General features: G+C 43.9%; 1 protein-coding gene across 15 annotated transcripts in view; it reads left to right on the forward strand.

Annotated features, from left to right (window-relative positions):
* Window positions 1-16,455, forward strand: part of shank3a (SH3 and multiple ankyrin repeat domains 3a) — a 1,286,992-nt gene that overhangs the window by 838,104 nt on the left and 432,433 nt on the right. The gene's annotated exons all lie outside the window — the stretch shown is intronic.

The raw sequence follows: 16,455 nt of genomic DNA on the forward strand, positions 1-16,455 counted from the left end.
GGCTGCAGAAGGAGAACATGAAGTCAACATGAAGTGCCAGATAGACACCAATGCGTCCTGCAACATCATGACCTTCACAGACCTGTGGAAAGTGGCTGAACATGATGATCCAAAAATGTAGCCCTCAAAAGTAAGGTTGAGGCTATATGATGGCACCATACTAATGCCAAGAGGACAAGTTACTGTGAGAGCCCATTGCAGTGACAAGAACAAAGATCTGGAGTTCCAAATCATAGACAGCAAGCAAAAGCCCCTCATCTCAGCAGAAAAAAATCTAAAGCTTGGACTGGTAACCCTCAACGTGAAAAAAAGAAAACCCAAGAGATGGCCTACAGGAGCAGACACCGCCGCTGGAACAAGAACGCCTTTGCCAGTCGTAAGGTGACACAAGTCATACAGGCCGCAAGGAGGAGGAAGATCTGGCAGTTGTCTGCTCAGGCACCTGGGAAAAACTGGCAGTCGTCTGCTCAGGCGCCCGAGGTGGAGGCTGTGGGGGAGGAGCACTCACATTCTGCAGAGCGGGCAGACAAAATCAAGGTGAAATGGGGCGGAAAGCCAAATTTCATTTTGACAAAACTGCCAAACCATTGCCAGAATTGAGCATTGGAGAGCCAGTCAGGGTACAAACCTTCAACGCGCTCAACAAGAATCAGCCCAAGTGGCAACTTGGGACCTGCATAGAGCAGTTGTCACCTCGATTGTATGCAGTGGCAGTGAAGGACCAGAGATACTGTTAGAACCGCACGCACAACTGGAGAAGCTGTTCCTTCATGTCAGGCAGTCAATCAGGAAGATGAAAACTCACCAATTGCACAGACCACAGAACAGCCATCAGCCCCAGAGGTCCACAGCACCCCAACAACGGAAATGGAATGACAACAGTTACTGCAGCAACAAGTGACAAGGGAACGACACTCGCCGGAGAAGGAAAATCAATCAGATGAACAACCAATGACAATGCGTACGCACACCATTAAGAGACCGGCACGATTTAATGACTATGTGTGCAATGCATGTGCAGAGACTGACAAGAATTACGAACTACTAATGCATGACAACAGTTCTGTGCATAGTGGGTAACTTGGGCAACTTAAAGTGTCAATGATAATGCAAGCAAATTTTTTTTTTTTTAATTCTGTATGAAAAAGGGGATGTTCGGGATAGAAATCCAATACTGTACCAATGTGCCTCCTGGCTTGCTGTGGTCATGTGACCTCTACCATGAGGCACTCTGACTGCAGGCTGCCATTAGAGTCAGTTTCATTAAAGACAGAGTACATACCAGATTGTGTCCTGTGAGCTCGTAACACTCTCTGTCCTTGTCATTTTTACTGTCTCTGTTTATCATACTCTCTTTCAATCTGTGTGTCTCTTTTTCCTCTAACTGATTTTCTCTCTCTGTCGCTCTTTGTGTTTTTCTATCCAACTGTCTATTACACACACACACACTCTCTCTCTCTCTCTCTCTCCCTGTTCCACGCCTTCAAGGCAAGGCCCAAAACTTGATAATTTCCTCCCTAAACCTCGCCACCTCTTCTCTTTCCTCCTTTAAGAAGATCTTTACCCCTTTGACCAAGCTTTTGCTCATCTACCCTAATATCTCCTTTTCTGGCTGTGTCAAATTTTATTTGATAATGCTCCTATGAAGAGCCTTGGGATGCTTTTCTACATTAAAGGCACTATAGAAATACATTATTGTTGTCTTTCTATCTAACTCTTTTTCTCACTGTATCACCCCCTGTCTGACTTACTGTCTGTTCCTCTGTTAATATGTTGCTCTTACCGCCTTGGCTTTTAAACACAGGTGGGACCATTTCCGGGTCCCATCTCCAATGGTTTCTGAGGTCCGTCTGCCTGCGCAATCTACCCAGAGGCAACCAATTAACAGGCCACCTCCGGGATCCCTATTCAATTAAGGATGGCGGGCAGGCTGTCCAGGCAGGAGGGTCAATGGGAGTGCCCAAGGCTCTAGGCAGCTGGTAGCCCAACAGGGAGGGCTGGGCACTACCGCTGTAAGTGGGGGACTGCAAGGACACCTCAAGATGGAAGCACCCTCTGAAAACTTTTAAATGCTTAAAAATAAACTGTGGCCATGGCTGTCAGGCCAACATTGTGGTCCCGGGGGGTGTCAGGGCAGGAATTAAAGGAAGCCTCGCTGGCCCCTCGGCCTTCCGCCAGGAGGTCATCTCCAAGCATCTACTGGTCTTAGGCTGTAGTGGGAAGCCTGTCTGTCACCAGTAAGATCCAGCAGTGTCACCAATTTGCCCCGAAGTGGGCACTTATTTGCTGATAATTAGATACCTGCCACTGACGGGTGGGTATTTGTTGCTGGTCTTACCCTGCATCCAGCAAGATCTCTCAGAGGTGGTACCTTTTACTCGGCGGGCACATTTCAAAATTTTCCAGCCTCTAAAATTGCCTTCGCATGCCTGATAAGATTCTACCCTCTGTGTGTGTCTCTCTTTCTCTCCCCCCTCAAAAAATGGAATTAGGCTAGATGACTACTTATCACCCAATGTGGACATAATGGGCCAAATGGCCTCCTTTCATGCTGTAAATTTCTATAATTCTACCTCTGTGCCTCTATCTCTTTCTTTGTCTGTCTCTGATTCAGTCAATTTTTGTCTATCTGTCCCTCTTGCTTTATCTCTCTTTGTCTGGTTCTGTCACTCTCCTCTACTTTATCTCTCTCTGATCCTGTGTGTGCAATTTGTAATCAGCAAAACCTGAGCTAGATGAAGTTCCAGGCTTCTGGGAATCCCCAGGTTTCTGCGGTACCACAGTGTTGGCCTGTGTCCCATGCACCACTAGTCTCAGCCAACACAAGCAGGAGGCATTTGGGGCAGTGTGCAATGTCCAAGTAACTGGCTAAATGTCTTTAATACTGAGCTGCAGTGAGTTTCACAGTGAAACGTGATTCATGATTTTAATTAAACACATGGATCGGAGCCAAAAGAATTTGATTTAGCAAAAGTCACCAGAGCCAACTTTGGGAGTAGTGCTAAGGAGGTTTGCTTACTCGCAAATACATTGAGGGAAGCCCTCAATACAGCAATCCATCATCCTGTTAAACCTCCTCAAATTATTTATTGATCCCAAAGTCAAGAAGTCAATAATAACATCCAATCCCCTGTCAGAGAATGAGGAGTCCTTCAACCCCACTGTGTGGGCACAATTTGAACCCAGGTCCAAGAGGGTGTAAAGACAGTGTCTGATTCACTGGCCCATTCATTGATCCAAGACCTCTGGATTACTAATCCGATCACATGACCATTACACTATCATACCCAAATTTGGCTGGCAATTGATGGAAGCACCAAAGAATTGGATGAAACCTGGAGTAACCACAGTTATGACAGGAGACTGGGAGAACCCTATAAAAACAGAAGTTCCTTATTTATTTCTCTCCCCCCAACCCCTGCTTGACATCCATTCCCATGTTGGGATGCTTGTTACATTAAAGGTGCTGCATCAATGTAAGTTGGTGTATGTGTTAAAATGGCATAAAATTCCAGCTGGTTTACTACTGTCCTTTAGGGAAGGAAATCTGACATTCTTACCTCAGCTGACTTCTATGTGGCTCTAGTTCTACACCAACATAATTGACTCTACAATACCCTCTGAAGTGCCCTAGCAAGCCACTCAGTTGTATAAGGGCAACTAAGGTTGGTCAACAAATGCCAGCTTTGCCAGTGACACTACATCCCAAGAAATAATCATTAAACTGGATCTGTTGTTTAGTGAATCCTGTCATTCAACTGGATCTTTTGTTGACTGAGGCCAATCATTAAATTGAGTCTATTATTAAGTGATGACAATCATTAAACTAAATCAGTTATTCAGTGAATCCAGTCATGAAACCGGAATAATTCATGATCAAGTCTAATCATTAAACTGGCTCAATTATTGAGGGAATCCAATCAGTAATCGTGTCAATTATTAGGTGATTCTAATCATAACTCTAGATTAACTATTGAGTAAATCCAATCATTAATAAGTGAGTCCAGTTATTAAAATGCATCATTTAATGGGTGTGTCTAATTGGTAACCTTGATGAATTAAACTGGGTCAATTATTAAGTGAGACAATCATAAAATAAGATTAATTATTGAAAGAATCCAATTCATAACTGGGTCAATTCCTTACTGAATCATCATTAAACTGGATCAGTTCTTGGATGAAACTAATCTTAAACTGGGTTGATTATTGGGAAAGTCCAGTCATTAAACCTTTGAGTGAATCGAATCATTAAACTCAGTTAATTATTGAGCCAGTGCAATCATTAAAATATGGGTTAATTAATGATGAGACTAAACATTAAACTGGGTGAATTATTTAGGGACACCAATCTTTAAACTTGGTCAATGAATGTGCAAGTCCAATTGTTAAAACCTTGAGCACTTGTAAATGACATTGCCAGAACTGCTTCGTGAGTGCTCCTGAAGAACGATAGATTCCCCACCCTCTCCCTCGATACTCGTGCCCTTCTATACCATTGGCATACAATTCCTCAGTCATTTCATAACTGCCATTTGGACTGCCTCCTTTAAACTTCTTTGCCTTTCATTTCTCTCTCTTCCATCAAGAGTCTTTTAAAAGCTGATCTATCTAACTGTGTGTTTGGTTTGCTTCCTCTGCCCATAATCTTCCTTGATTGCTGTTGAGAGCCCTTTTCCCTTCTAAAGTTGTCTGAGGCATTTGCCCATGCGAGAGCTGCTATGAAATCCAAGATGTTACCTTGACAGCTGTGCTATGCTGATAGATTAGCGATCTTTTTGACTCCAACCGATCATCAATCACTTGGCTTGTTATTTTTGCCTGTGTGCTAAGCTTACAAGCTCCAACCTTGGACAAAATGCATTCAGGATAGTGTGTAATAATAGAGATGGAAGCGATCTATATGGCAAGTCCATGCAGAGAGCTCCTTCTAAAACTGGTGGAACAAAAAAATGGAATTTCGATTACAATTCAGTGGCTGAGATACCTAGAGCCTATTGACTCAGCTACATGCTGGCAGCTGTTTCTAATTTAACATTTTTTACACGACGTACCTGTTTTTTGGGGGGCATTTTTACTTATTGGATTGAGGGGAATTTATGCTAGGAATGGAATGCATCCCACTCCAGGCATCCAGTGTATATATCAAGCACTCAGAGGTCAGATACAGCACTGGTTGGATACAGTGTAAAGTTTCCTCTACACTGCCCCATTAAACACTCTTGGGGCAGAAACACCACAGATTAGTTACAGATGGATCTTTTCTCTGAATCTAATCTATGCTGAATCTGCCCAGGTTTGAGACAATAATCTAGGCTGGCACTTCAGTGCAGTATTGAGGGAGTACAACATGATTTAATATCCCATCCTTCCTTTGAGACCTTTATCTGCCTGCATCCCCATTGAATTTTTCCAGTGGTCCAAGTAAATATTAAAGATCCCGTGGCATTGTTCAAAAGTACACAGGATGTCCTGATTAACAATTCGTCATCCAAGGAAATCAGATTCATCAATTTCATCAACATTTTTTATGCAATCTGACTACTCCTGCCTACTCGGGAACAGTCATAGCACTGGTAGGCGAATCACAAATGTAAAGTTTTTGCATTCATTCTCAGGTGGACATTGCTGGCATTTATTCCCATCCTTAAGCCTTATCCTTGATCTGATAATGGTTTGATACAAGTGAGTGACTTGATAGACCACTTCAGAGTGTAGTTAAGAGTCAGCTAGCAGCTGGAGTCACATATAGGCCCAGAGCTGGTAACGACAGCAGGTTTCCTTCTGAAAGGACATTTGGGTCATTACAACAATCCAATGGGCTTTATGGTCACTTTTACTGATACTAGTGCTTTTTAAAAAACTTAATTCAAATTCTCTAACTGCTTTGGCAGGATTTGAACTCACATTCTCAGTATTTTTAGTCCAGGACTTTGGATTAGTAATCTAGTAACAGAACCACTACATGACACTATACTACCATATGCATATGAGCTGCAAATTAGAACTGTACACCTAAGTACTCAGATGAGGAACCCAGTTGCTAAATTCATTGAGCTGTGGACTTGAGGAAAGGCTGAGGTGACTGCGACTTGGAGTTTGAGGCAGCCATTTGGAACGATTTGTCTGCTGCATGACTCACTGTTGATGAAAACAAATTCATTTGGCACAGAACCAAGCAGTGTTTTTCAAACAGCTTGCTAACCTTGAGTGTTTTGTGGGACGGCCTCACTCACTGAGGCTAATGCCCCTAATTAATCAAACACACTCACACACCCCAGTGCTCAGCTGCAGTGAGTTAGATTTAAATACCAGGTAGAGGAAATTGTCTCTCACATCTCCTTTCAATCTGCTGCTGAGATTCAGACACGTGCTCGACATATGCGCGATAGAGAATCTGTGACGGGAAACTTCAGGAGCCACATTTGATATTATCAGAGTTCTATACATCTTGTTCTGTCCTTATATCTGTCTCTCTCTCTTTCTAATCTGTGAATAGAGTTTGCCAACTCTGTTTGGATGTATTGCTCCAGTTTTGATCCCGTGATATTTGCCCAGAGTTTGCATGTGTTTTCAATATGTTTCTGCAGAATAGTATTTTCAGAAATAAATCACAAGAATAGTTAAAGGAAACCCATTTTGCGTAAAACATTGTCATGTATTCTGTTTCTTTGTAACCATCTTATCTATCTATTGCAATGTCATGATTTCATAGCATCACAGAATCTTACTGCACAGAAGGCTGCCATTCAGCTCATTATGCCGATGCCAGTTCTTTGCAACAGCTATTAATTAGTCCCCTTCCTCTGCTCTTTCCCCATAGTTCTCATATTTGTATAGTCTACCAACATTTTTAAGCTTGTTTTTTTGAAAAACTTAATTGCCTGAGTCCAAGTTATTTCCCTAACTTTCGAAGATATGTGTTGCCACAGAATAATAGAAACTTACCGCACAGGGAGGGGCTATTTGGCCCATCATGTCTGTGCTAACGTTTTGAAAGAGCAGTCATGGTTACTCCCGTATATATCAATATTATGGTATTTTAGTGAAAAAAAATCATGTTTTGTCTCCTGTGCATAATGATTCATCTTGTACATGTTGATATTCATAGTTATTGAAATACAAAAGGTCTCATTGGCTGAATGTAACTTCAAATTAATTTGTGTAAGCTAAACAAATATTTGTTGAAGATTCATAGTGTTATCAAGTGCTTTTAAATGGAAAATAAAATCAAGTAGTACAGTCCATTGCTGAAGCATGTGTTTTCTGCATTCTGTTTATACAAACACATCTTAATGAAGAAATATAAGTTGAAGCTGTTACAACCAGGTGAGAAAGGTGTCTAGGGGTTTCCTCTCAGCCTTCACCTGGTCTTACCGTAACAGGGTTTAATTTTAAACACGCCGTGTTCTTAGCTCCCCCTAGGTGAATCCTTGTTCACCGCTTTCCAATTATAAGGCAAAGAAACCAACACAAACAGGCTTTCTTAGGTTTAAAGAAGAAAAGTTGAAATTTCTTAAACTTAAACTCTAATTCGGTTAACACCTACGGATGCACAACGCGCCCATGCTAGCATGCATACATGATACACACATGCACAGAGACAGAAAAGGGCAGAAGAAAAATAAAGTGGAAAAGTTTGAGGCAATACCTGAAGAGTTTTTGTTACGGTTCTTCGAGCTCACTGTAGAGTCCTTGATTTTAGGTAAATCTTGCTTTTCGATGGGGCCCAGTATTCTTAAACCTTGTTCACTGTCGGAGACTTTTCTTTCTCAGGGTTCATGTGTCTTCAGTGGATTCAGAGACTTGTGAGAAAGAGATGGGAGCAGACAGGAGAGATCTTCTCAGTCCAGGAGAAAACAAGACACTCTCTGAGTTCAAACTGATTGTAGAATTCAGAAAAACCCCAGGTTGCCAAGTAGGTTAGTCATGTGACTAACTGTTCTGACCATGTCTTGGCTCTGTGAATTGTATCATCTTAGCAGGGAATGGAATGCTCCTCTTACACACAATACCTGGTTATCAAGGTCCATTGTGGGTTGATTGTGTCAGGGAATGGTCCTTTGTCCTTCCAAACACCATCTATTAATATGCGAATGTCTCTTCCAGCCACGAATGATCTGTTTAACAAGTCCTTTCTTCACTCCAGTAACAGTTTAAAATCAATGTTCCTGACAAAATTAATGTGCCTCATTTTTGGCAGGTGGGGGCCTAGCACGACACCTCCATACCCAGCGGAATGAAATGCGATTTGAGAAAAGGCGCATTTCATTAAAAGGGTCGAGAGAAAATGTAAGATATAGAAAAAAAACATGCATTTCTCTCATTCAGTCCCATTCATTCATCAATCCTAAAACATATTAAACTCACCCCTTTTTTGGCATCCCAATAAACATGTGGTTCTTTTTGGGGGGAAGTTTGTCTTCCATTTGCCCATTTCCATGGCTGCCTAGGGTCTTTGTTTCCGCTGAGGTAATTTTTTGGCTGCATTTGCTGACAACGCAACCACTAGGTGGCGCCATACTGGCACTTGTGCAAATGCAGCCTGTTCCCCTAAAATGTCACAGTCTGCGACGTTCATGCAGCTGCCAGGACTAAAGATGGCGCTGCTCAAATAAGCACAGAAAGGCAACGTAAACCTATGGCAGCACACAATGGAAATGTTGGACACTCTGAGATCGTATAAAGTCTCATCGAAAGTACAGCACCTCTAACAATGCTGCACAATTCTATTGGTTTCAGTGCCATCCTGCTCTCTGGCCACTTGCTGCTTGCCCCCTGCTTCCCTCCTGCACTGCGTCGCCCAAAGAAGAAGCACGTGGCCAAGAGGAGGGAAGCAGCACGGCCTAGAGCTAGCGTCTGGAGGGAAGCTGGGAGAGAGAGGGTGGGGGGGGTTGGAAACGGCCGGAGAGAGCGGGTGGGGGGGGGGAAGCAGGGAGCAAGTGGCCCGCAGTCAGTGGCCGGCGGGGGGTGGGGAGGAGGAGAGCGTTTTCCTGCACATGCGCCAGTTAGTGTTGCCACAGCAAGACGTATGTATTATGCGATGACGTCATCTGTGCATGTGCCAGCCAGCCCTGTCAAGTTGGAACGCCGCGCACGCGCAGAGAGCCGGAGCCCGTTTGCACATATGCACAGCTTGGCACAGTCTGATGACGTCAGCAGCCGGTTGCGTTGTTAGGAATCACTTTGATTTTTTTTCAGGAGAGTCAGTAGTGGGCATGTCTATCCTGAACTCTCCTTCAGTGCTTTGCTGAGCCATACAAAGGCTTTTGACTTTAAGGGGATGGTTGGTTTTCTTTTTTCTGACTGTGGGGGAGAATTCTTTGCTAATCTCTCATTTGTCCTCTGGGACACTCCTGCCTGCAGGTATTTGTGCCGACTCTACTGCACTCCCCTGTGGCACTTCAACTAGATAAGGTATCACCTCACAGTTTCTCTGCCCCCTAGATGTCTTTCTTTGTTTCTGCAGGTTCCTGTAAATGCTGTTAACAACTCTGGTGGGGTGCTTCTTGTGTCTGCATTTACCTAGGAGGATGTGGGGTCTAACCTTTCACATTTTTCAGGGTTAGCTGACCGGACAGTGAGGGTTTTCATACGGGATTCCTCCCAGACTTCCTTTAACCTGCCCTCTTGATCACTTTTTCCCCTTCCTTTTCTAAACATTTGTCAGCCTTGTGCCTGACTGTTCCCTTTTGTTCTCGGTGGGGGTCCCTTGCAGTTCACCAGCCCTCTGCTGGAGGGTACTCCTAACACTGGTATGGGACTTAGGGGTGCAGGTTTCACTGTAAGTTGGGGTTTCCCCTCAACCTGGCACATGTGGCAACTGCTGCAGTACTCCACCACATATTTGTGGAGTTTTGACTAGTTAAACTGCTCTCTTACGCGGGCTTTGGTCTTTCGTATACCGGCATGTACAGCCACTGTGGTCTCGTAGGCCCTTCTTAATATTTCTCTCCGGCACCACTAACTGGTGAACTACTGTCCACTCCTTGCTCTCAGGTCTGTGAGGAGAACTCCATTTCCTCATCAGTACCTCATTCTTTAAATAGTAGCAATCAGGACCTCCCTCTGCTTCACTTTCAGACTGGGCAGCCAGTGCTAACTCTTACAATGCTTGGTCGGCTCGCTGAGCCTCACCTCGGGAAAATCCACTTAATTCATTCCCTGGGTCTCCTAACTTTCTAAAGAAAGTCTCAGACAGACAGACCTGGTCATCTGCCTGCAGTGTCAATTCAGTCTCCTCTGGGAATCACAACACATTCAGGGAAACTGCAGCGGTCCGTCTCCTGCTATGGCTCTGTCTCTCTGACCTCCTGTGGTCTTTCTTTCACTACCGGGGGGGCTACCACCTTCACCCCTACCAGATCATTACCTAGGAGCAGGTCAAGCCCGTCCACAGGTAATCTAGGGGCAATCCCTGCGGTCACCGGTCCTGAAACTAGGTCGCATTTCAGGTGCACCCGGTGTACAGGTACAGGCATACACTGCCCTTCAATACCATTCTCCACCATGCTTGTGTTCACTGCACTCCCTCGGGGAACAGTCAGGCCTTTTCCCAGTAAAATGGATCTAGTGGCCCCTGTGTCGCTGAGAATTACTTGCTTGCCCCACTCGAGGGGTATGGGGTTACTTTCCCTTCAAACACAAAACCCTGATAATCTTCAGGAATCCTATTAGTTTTTCCTGCACTTGCAGCCATAAGCTTCCTGGGTCTCACTCTTACTGCAGTTATAGCCACAGCTTGTTCTGCTGTGCTTTCCATCATGTTTGCTTCTTCACTGAGCGGGTGTGCCCTGATTAACCCTATTGGTTTTCCCTTTAGTTTCCAGCAGTCAGTTTTTAAATGCTCTGCTTTATTACAATGGAAGCACACAGGTCTCCAGGTCTTACTCTTGCTCACAGCACCTTCCTTTTTAGCCAGAGGAGGACCCCCTCTGTCTCCTGCTTTCCTTTGTCGCCCAGGATTGCTTAGGCTCCAATCATCTTCCCACCCTTTGTCCTTTTCGCATTTGTGGGGGCGACGAGGAAAGGTTCTCCCCTGGGAGACCAACTTATAAATTAAAGCAAACTCATCGGCCAGAACGGCTGCTTGCCGGGCCCTCTGAACCCGCTGCTCCTCTACATGGGTCTTTATGGAGAGTGGGAGAGAGTGTTTAAATTCCTCTCAGAATCACTTCTGAGATTCTCATAGCTGAGCTGTACTTTAAGAGCCCAAATTTTGTACCTAGCCTTGGTGAGACCGCACCGGGAGTATTGTGTACAGTTTTGGTCTCCTTATCTAAGGAAGGCTATACTTCCCATAGAGGGAGTGCAATGGAGGTTCACCAGACTAATCCCTGAAATGGCAGGATGATCTTATCAGGCAAGACTGCAGAAACAGGATCTGTATATCTGTATTCTCCAAAGTTTTAAGAATGAGAGGTGATCTCATTGAAACCTACAAAATGTTTACAGGGTAGATGTGGATAGGATGTTTCCTCTGGCTAGTGAGTCTAGAACAAGGGGGACACAGTCTCAGAATAAGGGGCAGGCCATTTAAGACTGAGATTAGGAGGAACTGCTTTACTCAGAGGGTGGTGAACCTGTGGAATTTTTGACCCCAGAGGGCTGTGGAAGTTCAATCATTGAGCAAGTTCAAGACAGAAATCGATATATTTCTGGGTACTAATGACATCAAGGGATGTGTGGATAGTGGAGAATACTAACGAGATAAATCTATATATGAAAAACCCCTTATTTCCCTAACCCTCATGCACACACACATACATTCAAAAAAAGACAGTTAACTGGGGGAAAAGGATTTTTGGTTTACAGCTGTTTCTTAGGAATAGAAGGAATAATAAAAATAATTGAGTTTATCATGTTCTGGTCGTATGTTTTCGGTACAGTGAGGCGTCCCAGAGTCGAATAGTCGGATGCCACTCGCAATCTCTCCAGGCGAGGTTGATGAACAATCTGTGATGCGTAGGCATTCAAGGCAATTTAACTGCAGCAGGTGTCACATAGGTCTTCCATCGGAGTGTAGCAACAGGTTTGCTTAGGTCAGCAGTAGAAGAATTCTTCAGATTTCAGGATTTCTTAGACCACAGCAGGCGACAGGAATCTGCCACCTTTCAAATGCAGGATTCCTTTTCAAGAGATGCAAGTCTCCTTTCTAGAGGGAGGTAACACTTTCCTGGGTCTTTCTCTCTTGCTCCAGGCAGCTCAAAGCAAAGATTTCAAATGCCTGCCCTTTGTCCAATTCACAGGCTTTTTAAAAGGTCCAAGATGAAAAAAGAACCTTCCTGAACATGGTCACATGGTCCAGTCATAGTGTCTCCCCCATCACTCTAAAGCTGCTCTGAAGAAAGGTCAAATCCCTGTGATTTCCTTGAAATTGCTGGCTTTCCTGTTCTTGTACAAGTTCAACTTCCTTTCAAAGCACCCATAAAGTTCAACTTTTATTATGAACTTCCTTTCAAAACATTGCAGTAATTCCAACTATTTGCACGTGTCTTTCACTGAGCAAACATCCTTTTCTTGGTTTTTAAAACACACAGAATTCTAAGTTCTGAGTACAAAAAATAAAACCTTTGTAACGTTATTGGTGAGTTTATTACTACTGTTAGTAATGTTTAGTATTGGTAGGGTATATTAATAGTGGTAGGGTAGATTAGTTTTGGTAAAGTTTAGTATTAGCAGTAGTAAGGTTATTATTGCTATTGGTAAGGTTTATTACTCTTGGTAGGGTTATTAGTATTAGCAGCAGTAAGGTTTATTATTAGCAAGATTTAGTTGTAGTACCAAGGTTACTATCTAATAGATAAAGGAATGGCCAGGCTTCTCCAACCTCTGCAATGCACATCCTGTGCTATGTGAGAACTCCAGGACACTTCTCAGGTCATGGATAACCATATGTGCTGGAAGTGTTGTCAGTTGCAGTAGCTTTAGCTCCGGGTTTTGGAACTTGTGCAGCAGCTGGCAACACTGCGCTGCATTCGTGATGATGAGAGCTTTGTGGATAACATATTTATATATGTGGTCACCCCATAGCTTAAGAGTCGCAGGGAGAGAGGGAGTGGGTGACTGCCAAACAGTCAAGAAGAAACAGGCAGGTAGTGCAGGAGACCCCTGAGTGCGTCTCACTCTCCAACAGATATTCAGTACTGAATATTGAGGAAGGTGATGGTTCATCTGGGGAGTGCAGCCAGAGCCAAGGCCATGGCACCATGGGTGGCTCAGCTGCACAGGGGGGGGTACAAGGACTGGAAGAGAGACAGTGATAGGAGATTCAATAGTCAGAGGAACAGACAGGCGTTTCTGTGGCTGCAGATGTGGATCCACAATGGTGTATTGCCTCCCTGGTGCCAAGATCAAGGATGTGACTCAGTGGCTACAGAGCATCCGGAGTGGGGAGGGTGAAAAGCCTGCAGTTGTGGTCCAAATTGGTACCGACATAGGTAGAAAGAGAGATGTGGTCCTGCAGAAAGAGTTTGCTGAGCTCGGTAAGACATTAGCAAGCAGGACCTTAAAAGCAATAATCTCTGGATTACTCCCAGTGCCACGTGCAAGTGAGTACAGGAAAAGAAGGATAGGACAGATGACAGTGTGGCTGGAAAGTTGGTGCAGGAGGAAAGACTTTAGACTCTAGGGGCATTGCCTCTGGGGAAGATGGGACCTGTACAGGCTGGACAGGTTGCACCTGAACAGAGCCGAGACTGAGTTCCTTGCAGGATTTTTTGCTAGTGCTGTTGGGGAGGGTTTAAACTAGTTTGGCAGGGGGATGGGGACCTGACGGTATACTCAGTTGGAACAAAATCAGAAATAAAAATGGAAGGCAGAAAATTAATGGATGAGTCTGGAAGGCAGAGGAAACAAAGGTTAGAAAATAAAGAGAGTTTGGCAGTGATCAAGTGTATCTACTTCAATGCAAGGAGTATAGCAAATGAAGCAGATGAGCTGAGGGCACAGATAGACACATGGCAGGATGATATAGCTATTACAGAAACATGGCTTAAGGAGGGACAGGAATGGCTGCTCAATGTTCCTGGTTACAGGGTTTTCAGACACAATAGAGAGGGGGATAGGAAAGGAGGTGGGGTTGCAATTTTGGTCAAAGAAACAATTACAGCTGTGAGGAGGGATGATGTGTTGGAAGGTTCATCAAATGAGGCCATACAGATCGAGCTGAGGAACAAAAGGGGCAATCCCACTGCTGAGAGTATAGACCCCCAAACAATCAGAGAGAGATACAAGGGCAGATATGTAGGCAAATCTCTGAGAAGTGCAAAAAGAATAGGGCAGTAATAGTAGGGGATTTTAACTACCCTAATATTAACTGGGATAGTTTTAGTGTGAAAAGAATTGAGGGAGCAGAATTCTTGAGCTGCATTCAGGAGAACTTTTCTGACCAATATGTAGCAGGTCCAACAAGAGAGGGTACATTTTAAACTTAGTTTTAGGAAATGAAGCTGGGCAGGTAGAAGGAGTGGCAGTGGGAGAGCATTTTGGTGGTAGAGATCATAATTCAGTCAGTTTTAACATAATTATGGAAAAGGACAAGGATAGAACAGGAGTTAGAGTTCTCAATTGGGGCAAGGCCAATTTTAATAAGCTGAGTGATTTAGTGCAAGTGGACTGGAAACAGCTACTTGAAGGTATATCATTGTCAGAGCAGTGGGAGGCATTCAAGGGAGAGATTCAAGGGGTTCAGACAAACATGTTCCCAAAAAGAAAAAGGGTGGGATGGCCAAATCTAGAGCCCCATGGATGTCAAGTAGCTTACAGGGTAAGATAAGGCAAAAAAGAAAAGCTTATGTCCAACACCAAGAACTCAATACTATCGAAAGCCTAGAGGAGTATAGAAAGTAGAGGGGTGAAATCAAAAAGGAAATTAGGAAAGCTAAGAGAGGGCGTGAAAAAATATTGGCAACCAAAATCAAGATGAGTCCAAAGATGTTTTATCAATATATTAGGAATAAGAGGATAACTAAGGAAAGAGTAGGGCCCATAAAAGACCAAAAAGGTATCCTATGTGTAGGGGCGGAAGATGTTGGTATGGTTTTTAATGAATAATTTGTGTCTGTCTTCACAAAAGAGAGGGCGTTAATGCGGATATTGTAGTCAAGGAAGAGGGGTGTGAAGTATTGGATGTGATAAACATTGGGAGGGAGGAAGTATTAATGGGAGTAGCATCCTTGAAAGTGGATAAATCACCAGGGCCAGATGAAATATACCCCAGGCTTTTAAATGAAGCCAGAGAGGAAATAGCGGAAGATCTGTCCATCATTTTCCAGTCCTCATTGGATACAGGTGTGGTGCCTGAGGATTGGAAGACTGCTAACGTTGTACCTTTGTTTAAAAAGGGAGTGAAGGATAGACCGAATAATTACAGGCCAGTCAGTCTAACCTCAGTTGTGAATTGGACTCAATTCTGAGACAAGATAAACTGTCACTTAGAAGGGCACAGATTAATCAAGGATAGTCAGCATGGCTTTGTTAAGGGAAGATCTTGTCTGACCAACTTGATCGAATTTTTTGAGAAAGTGTCATGATGACGCCACTTGCCATGAATGTGGCATATTAATTTCGCCATATGAACATTGATTTTAAACTGTTGCTGGAGTGAAGAGAGACTTGTTTAAAGAGATCAGCAGTGGCTGGTAAATATTTGCATACTAATAGACTGTTGTCAGGACTGGACAAATGCAGCTATGAGGAACGATTGTATAGGCTGTGGTTACTCTCCTTGGAACAGAAAAGGCTGAGGGGAGATTTGATTGAAATGTTCAAAATTGTGAGGGCCTGGATAGTGTGAATGTGAAGGGCCTACTTACCTTAGCAGAGAGGTCAGTGACTAGGGGACATACATTTAAAGTGATTGGTACAAAGATTAGAAGGGAGACGAGAAAACATTTTTCACCCAGAGGGTGGTGAGGGTCTGGAACTCGCTGCCTGAAAGTGTGTTAGAGGCAGAAGCCCTCAACTCATTTAAAAGGTGTCTGGATATGCACCTCAAGTGTCGTAACTTGTAGGGCTACCAACCAAATACTGAAAGGTGGGACTAGGCTGGGTGGCTCGTTTTTCGACTGGCACAGACATGATGGGCCAAGTGGCCTCTTTCTATGCCTTAAACTTTCTATGATTCTATTCTATGATCATACTCCTGACTTGTGCCTTGTAGATGGTGGACAGGCTTTGGGAGTCAGGAGGCGAGTTACTCGCCACAGAATTCCCAGCCTCTGACCTATCTCTGCATTTTCTCCTGGGTTGATTTTGGAGACTCCTCAACAACCTAGTAGTGTTGGCAACACTTTCTGTTTTTTTTCATTCTATCTAGGTTTCTCCCTTTCGGGATCTCTTTGTTTCTCTTCATCTTTCAAATGCGACGTTAAATCAAGGCCCCATCTGCCCTCTTTGGTGGGCATAAAAGATCCCAGTGACACTATTTCCAAGAATAGGCAAGTTCTCCCTGGTATC

Source organism: Heterodontus francisci, chromosome 27 (genome assembly GCF_036365525.1).
Source record: "Heterodontus francisci isolate sHetFra1 chromosome 27, sHetFra1.hap1, whole genome shotgun sequence".
In the NCBI taxonomy this organism is placed as follows: Eukaryota; Metazoa; Chordata; class Chondrichthyes; order Heterodontiformes; family Heterodontidae; genus Heterodontus; species Heterodontus francisci.